Here is an 8,043-nt window from a genome sequence, read left to right on the forward strand (position 1 = left end):
AAATAGATATTATATGGGTATATTGGTAAAGTACAGTATTAGGTAAAATGTTATGGCATCATTGTAGTCTCTCTCTCTCTCTCTAACCATTAAGTTAAAGAAAAAGATCCGGGAAAAGTTAAAACATTATTAATACCTGAAAATTTAATTAATCAGTAATCAGATCTGCTGAACTGCCTGCTGCAGTCACACGACTCAGACACTGCCACACAGTTGGCAGCTGTGCATTGCACACCCATCATAGCCTACACAGTACACAGTAATACACAGAAACTACACATATGAGTCTGTTGTATTAGATTTGTCTTCTCCAATGTCTGAGGCCACGGCATTATATTCTTCTCGTACATACACACTATTAATGCTCAGCTACTCCTATTTACATATATCATTATGAATTAATGTGTTTATTATTAGACAGATTAATATGTATTGTGTAAAATCCATTGAAATGCACGTGTCTGAAATATATATTTGTGTAATTTATGCTGAGAGTAATCGTTTGGTAATCAGTTACTGGGAACTATAATTGATTAGTGGAAAATTTTACCATGTAACTGATTACGCCAACCAGTGACACACATACATGCCCACAGCCTCATGTACACACACACACACACACGTGCCCACAGTCTCGTGTACACACACGTGCCCACAGTCTCGTGTACACACACGTGCCCACAGTCTCAGATACACACCCACATGAGTCCACGGCCTCAGGTACACACACATTTGTACCCACAGCCTCAGTTACACTCTTATGTGCCCACATTCTCAGGTATACACTCATACTTGCTCACAGCCTCGTACACACATACGTGCCTACAGCTTCATGCATGTACACATCTGCCAGCCTTGTATATGCACACATGCATACAGCATCATGTACACACATGGGGCTGCAGCCTCTTGTACGCACACGTGGCTGCAGCCTCTTGTACGCACACGGGGCTGCAGCCTCTTGTACGCACACGGGGCTGCAGCCTCTTGTACGCACACGGGGCTGCAGCCTCTTGTACGCACACAGGGCTGCAGCCTCTTGTACGCACACGGGGCTGCAGCCTCTTGTACGCACGCGGGGCTGCAGCCTCTTGTACGCACGCGGGGCTGCAGCCTCTTGTACGCACGCGGGGCTGCAGCCTCTTGTACGCACGCGGGGCTGCAGCCTCTTGTACGCACGCGGGGCTGCAGCCTCTTGTACGCACGCGGGGCTGCAGCCTCTTGTACGCACACGGGGCTGCAGCCTCTTGTACACACACGGGCCTGCAGCCTCTTGTACGCACACAGGCAGCATTGGTAGTTCTGTAATTCTTGTGTAGAGTATTTGAACGTGTTACCAGTACTTATAACTTTCTTACAGGGCAGAGGTTAGCATTGCACTGTAGGGATTAACAAGGGTAAATAATTTGTACTGATGTTTTGATTCCAGTCCAAGAGTTTTATTAGCACAGTATATTTATTTATTTATTTTTTGCAGGTGATGTCTACCAGCACCTGCACTGTGGGGTGAGAAGGGAAAGTGTTGAAGTTGCCACCCTGAGGCCTCAGGAGTTGCAGCTGCTACCCTGGACAGTGCTCAGGAGATGCAGCTGCTACCTTGAAGAGGCCCCAGCAGATGCTGCCACATGAGATGCTGTTGCCACCCTGAAGAGGCTTAGCAAGATGCAGCCCCATCCCCACAAGACATAGCTCCTGTCCTGAGAACTCCCATGAGATGCGGCCTGATACCTGAAAGTCTCCCACAAGACAGGCTAGGCCCCTGAAGATGCAGCCCCCTAAGAGACCCAAGACAGCCCCAATCCTAAGAGGCCCCTCAAGGTAACCCTATCCCCAAGAAGCATCACACATTGCCAACATCCCAGAAAGTACACTGTTGCCACCCTGAAGACTCAACAGCTACCACCTCAAGAAGCTTTGCTACAATCTTAAGACCCATGACATGGCCACCATACTGATGCCTCGGAGGATACGGTTGCTGCCCCAAGGAGCAGTGACTTACCTGCCATCTTGAGAGATCCCAAGAAAGTTGCCTGCCACCATGTATTCCCACAAAATGCTGCTACCATCCCCTTGAGGCCTTGCAGAACTCTGCTGCCATTCCCTCAAGAGGCCCCTCAAAACACTACTGCCATACCCTCAAGAGGCTGTAGATAGTGCTGCAACCCAGATGTTGCTGGCATTCCCTTAAGAGGCCCCAGAAGATGCCGCTGCTGCTCCCCCACAAAAGAGGCCCCAGAAGACACTGCTGCCACTCCTCCATGAAGGAGGCCCCATAAGACCCCACAAGATGTTGCTGTCATTGCCTATGGAGGCCCCATGAGACACTGCTGCCATCCCCTTGAGAAGGCCCATGAGACACTGCTGCTATCTTTAGAAGCCCCACGAGATGCTGCCACCATCCCTTGGAGAGGACCCATGAGACTCTGCTGGCATCCCCTGGAGAGGACCCATGAGACTCTGCTGGCATCCCCTGGAGAGGACCCCAGATACTGCTGGCATCCCCTGGAGAGGACCCAAGATGCTGCTGGCATCCCCTGGAGAGGACCCAAGATGCTGCTGGCATCCCCTGGAGAGGGCCCAAGATGCTGCTGGCATCCCCTGGAGAGGACCCAAGATACTGCTGGCATCCCCTGGAGAGGGCCCAGGGGACTCTGCTGGCATCCCCTGGAGAGGACCCAAGAGACTTTGCTGGCATCCCCTGGAGAAGGCCCAAGATACTCCTAGCATCCCCTGGAGAGGACCCAAGGGACTCAGCTGACAGCCCCTGGAGAGGACCCAAGGTACTGCTGGCATCCCCTGGAGAGGGCCCAAGGGACTCTGCTGGCATCCCCTGGAGAGGACCCAAGATACTGCCACCATCCCCTGGAGAGGGCCCAAGAGCCTGCTGACATCCCCTGGTGAGGCCCTATGAAGAACGGCTGCCCACAAGAGGCCCCAAGAGGAGGAGCAGCACTACAAAATAAAGACAACAGAAGGCAACTCCAAGGGGGAAGGGTGCTGGTCCCCTCCGCTGCCCAACTGGTTCAGTTCTTTTGGTCTTTGCTGAAAGTTCAGCAAAAGAAACTACTCAGTTTTCAAAAGTTATGTAATTTTTATTAGTTTATAATATATCTATATATATATACTGTATATATATATATATATATAGTTTTGTATTTTTTCATTAGTTTTATATATATATATAAACTAATAAAAAATACACAACTATATATATATATATATACACACACACAACTAATATATATATACAGTATATATATAGATATAGATATATAATAGTTGTGTGTATATATATATAGTTGTGTATTTTTTCATTAGTTTTATAAATAAACTAATAAAAAATACACAACTATATATATATATATATATATATATATATATATATATATATATAGTTGTGTATTTTTTATATATATATATATATATACAGTATATATATAGATATATTATAATTTAATAAAAAAATACATAACTTTTGAAAACTGAGTAGTTTCTTTTGCTGAACTTTCAGCAAAGACTAAAAGAACTGAACCAGTTGGGTAGCGGAGGGGACCAGCACCCTTCCCCCTTGGAGTTGCCTTCTGTTGTCTTTATTTTGTAGCACTGCTCCTCCTCTTGGGGCCTCTTAGTGGGCAGCCGTTCTTCATAGGGCCTCACCAGGGGATGTCAGCAGGCTCTTGGGCCCTCTCCAGGGGATGCCAGCAGAGTCCCTTTGGTCCTCTCCAGGGGATGCCAGCAGAGTCCCTTTGGTCCTCTCCAGGGGATGCAAGCATAGTCCCCTGGGCCCTCTCCAGGGGATGGCAGCAGTCTCATGATTTTTGTGGGACTAGGTTCAAGTGTTTCTCTGGAAGCTGTCAAAGCATCAATAAAATAATCATAGTACCATGTATTATGTATATTTAACCTATAGTGGAGTGTAGAGTGCTGTTACACCGACATGGGACTTACTGTGTATTGACGTTTTGCCTCATGGCTTCCTCAGAATACAATTGCTGAATATACACCACATTTCCTGTATATATAGCAGAAGGCATTGGGGGTCTGAAGGGGGTGAGCTGTTGGCTGAGGGTGGTAGGGGGCAGGTAAGGTAAGGAAGGTGAGGTCCCAGGGGAAAGGGATTACAAATCACGGCACAAGGACATAAAGAAAGAAAAGAAACACGGGACAGGTGAAGTAACAAGTCCATAGGGAAAGGGAAGGAATGTTGGGTAAGGAAAAAAAAAAGGTCATAGGGAAAGGAATTGCCGATCCCAGCAAAGGTGTGTGTGTGTGTGCACATGATAAGAAGCCGGGTGGCGAGGGGATGGGGATGGATGGGAAGGAATGAGGGGTGATGTTTTGAGTTTAGAAGGGGGGTGGTGTGAAGAAGATTTCCTACTGACAATATATTTGGCCAATGCATGTGTAGCTCACTAACTTAATACAGGTCATGTAATGAAATGGGAAAATGCAAAAATTTTGTACAAAGAATAAGACTTAAAAAGACTCGAATGTCGAGTCGGCGGATCTTAACACCTATCGAATTCTGTGGCCAAATATACTGTCAATAGGAAATCTTGGTCACCCCCCCCCTTAAACTCGAATCATCCCTCCTTTCTTCCCAACCATCCCCATCCCCTCTCTTCACCCAGCTTTTTACCCACCTGAACAACATTTGTGCACATGCACGCGCGCACACACACACACCAGTGCTGGAATCAGCAATTCCTTTCCTCGTGACCTCTTTTTCCTTACCCAACATTCTTTCCCTTTCCTTATGGACTTGCCCCTTCACCTGTACCTTGTTTCTTTCCTTTCTTCCTGTCCTTGTGCTGTGATCTGCAATCCCTCTCCCCTGGGACCTCACCTTCCTTACCTTACCTGCCCCTCTACCACCCCCAGCCAATACCTCATCCCCTTCACACCCCCACTGCCTTCTGCTATATATACAGGAAATGTGGTGTATATTCAGCAATTGTATTCTGAGGAAGCCATGAGGCAAAACGTCAATACACACTAAGTCCCACGTCGGTGTTTCTTTCTACAACAAAGATCTCAGAATGTGAACACTCGTACACACTGGATTACTAATAGTGAGCATTGGATGGCAGGCATGGGTTTCTGAGCGCTGACTAAGCATGGGGTACTTCAGTGAGCACTGGACAGCAAGCATTAGCTTCCAAGCACTATGTTTAACAGCACTGACAGAGCAAGCTCTAATACTGAGTAAGCACTATGATGCAAGCACTGAAACATAAGTCACCTAACAACACTTAATCTACACAGTACGAGCAGGCTGACTATAGATACACATCAAACCTCTGATGGTCCCTAATACCCCTACCTGCTATTAACCTCTTCAATCTGGCGACATTTTTTTTTTTTTTTTAATTCTTGCTATCACCACTTATCCAGTTATAGAAAGCCTTTAACTCCTGCAGTCAAAAGACTGATTGAACAAAACAGTATGAAAGTAGCAAGAATGATATTTAAAATGTCATCAGCCTGACAGTGTTATAATGTAATCATCTGGGGGAAGGCAAGTTCTAGGTGTATTGTTTTTAAAGTTATCTCTGAAGCACGGACTGAATAATCTCTCCAGCTACTAATCGTACATTTCTGAAGCACGTATTGAAAACCTCGATTGCTGCTGCTACAATTTGATAATTACTGATGCATGCAATGAAATTCTACTGCTACTGTTAATATATGAATAAATTTGAAGCATGTATTGTATTGCAAACTCTACTGCTGTTGCTAAATATATGAGAGTTTCTGAATCAAGTACTGAAAATCTCCACTGCTGCTATATAAACTCTAGTGTGGGATGCAGGCTGATAAAATCTAATACCCACAGGTCATTATTTACTTATGATTTGCCTTCCCATATATGATTACATTTTAACTCTGCCAGTTGAATGACAATTTAAAGATTATTCTTGTTACTTCCAGGCTTTTTCATCAATTTTGGGGGTGAAATCATTCGTCAAAAGGTTAATGGAGACCGTTTATAACCCGAAATCACTGAAAACTGTTTCTTCAAAGTTGACAAAATCATCTGGGGGTAGCAAGAATAAAATACAGTTGCTTCCCAACTTACAAACCTATCTGGGATAAAAAGTTAGTGTGTAACTTGAAAAAAAATCTAGGTTGAAATGCACTTAACTGGGATCAAGGGTTGGTGTGTAACTCAGTATGTCAAAATTGAAATCCACTAATGCTGGATGTGACATCAATCATTCAAAAATAATTGCTAAACACCATGAACGCAAGCTGAAATACTGTACTAATGACATGACAACAACTACAAATAAAGACACTAGCAACATCAAATACTCTATGCAGTAATTTGTAGTATGACTGACATTAGAACTCTAAACAGTATTCTGTAGATATCACTAGAAAATATCAATACCCTTGTAAATGTTGCTTAAAATAAGTTTGTAAGCAAGACAGCAACTGCAGTGAGTGTCACCATAGTATGAAGAGGTTAAGAATAAAGCCCTATGTCTCCCTAGTGTAACTCCCAATCAGGTATGCTATAAATTACTTCACTAATATTCATGATTCAAATAATGCTTTCTTAAATAATTATACTGCCTCAGGGCCATTCATCATTATAAGTCTCATACGTTTAAAAATATCACGGCTTTTACTGATAATTGTGGGACACTAACAAAAATCAACTTTATATAGGTAGCCTACTGGTGGCCTTCTGACAGCCAATTGTCCTCAATTTCACTGTAATATCAACTGTGGAAACTGATATATATGCTTTACATAAACACCAGTGGACTTTTGGTAGGCAATGTCTCTCAAATTTACTGCAAATTGATGATAAAAGTGTACAATGATAACTAAAGCAAAAATGAATGAGTGCTCATGACTAGAACTTACTATAATATAAACTAGGGAAATGGTAAATCAGCTTTATCAACAGCAATGGAACTTAACATTGTTTCCGATCTTTAGATGGAACAATGTTAGGATGATGATGATGATATTTTATTTATTACTGACAATGGACTTTATATACTAAAATAATGGAGACTTATTATGAGGAATTTCTCAATACTGCATTTCTTCCACAACTGATTGGGAGTTTTGGGTCAGCCAGCAGCCAACGAGATTTTGATAACATTAACCCCTTCACTCAGAGGTTTTATATTTTATTCTTGCTACCTTCAGAAGCATTTATTCAGCTTAGGAGAGACTTTCTGAAACTGGAGAAGTTAGGTGCATAGAAGATTCTGTGTGAAATTAAACTTTGCAGGTACTTTTGAAATGGAAACTTTTTCAAACTAGAAATTTTGATCCATAAAACCTTCAGCGAAAAATTTAGTAAAAATTTAAACTAGGTCAAAATTTGTTTATCCTAAACTGAAAGACTTTTTCAACCAGCCAAGTTAGGCAGGTACCGGTAGAAGTTTTGGCGAAAAATCAAGTACGGTAAAAGTCTGTTGGTAATATTTTAATTGAGACGTTTTCTAATCAGATAAGTCAGGCCAGTAAAAGCTTTGGTGAGAAATTAAGTCAGAACTTGTTAGTACTTTAAGAAAAACCAATATCTGATAAAATGATTTCTCATAGAAAAATGTAAAAAAATTAACACCCCCTTCATCAACCCCATCCACATGAGAGGCCAATCCCAAATGTTTCGTCTGGTTTCATTTATACAAATTCCAATATACTCAATTGTTGACCTTGGTCACCTAATGGCATCTCTCCATGCTGCTCAATCTCTAGCAGCCTTACTAATCAATCCTTTATCCCTGAGGTCAAACTCTATGAGCTCGACCCAGGTCTTTTTTTGGTCTGCCTCCAATAACTCTACCCTCAACGTTCACGCTTCATCCCACGCTGGGTAAATCTGTCTCAAGGTAGCAAGAATAAAAAATAAATATCAGCAGAATAAAGTGGTTAATACACAATGGCACATGTCACTTTACTATTAACCTAGCACCTCAAATTCACTGAGAACTTATTGATGAAGCAATGGAGTCTATAATACTGCATGCATGCAAACACACAATAAATGGTGAAATGTCTTCTATCTGGCAAGCC

The 8,043-nt window shown here is 42.9% G+C and overlaps 1 long non-coding RNA gene across 1 annotated transcript; it reads left to right on the top strand.

The window, feature by feature from the left end:
• Nucleotides 1-2,582: 2,582 nt before the first annotated feature.
• Nucleotides 2,583-2,920, top strand: LOC145409633 (uncharacterized). The gene is made up of 2 exons (XR_013899147.1): nt 2,583-2,780; nt 2,879-2,920. It is a non-coding gene; the product is annotated as an uncharacterized LOC145409633 (long non-coding RNA).
• Nucleotides 2,921-8,043: the final 5,123 nt, after the last annotated feature.

Source organism: Coenobita brevimanus, chromosome 82, assembly GCF_032717465.1.
Source record: "Coenobita brevimanus isolate Jiangsu-jjx chromosome 82, ASM3271746v2, whole genome shotgun sequence".
NCBI classification, from domain to species: domain Eukaryota; kingdom Metazoa; phylum Arthropoda; class Malacostraca; order Decapoda; family Coenobitidae; genus Coenobita; species Coenobita brevimanus.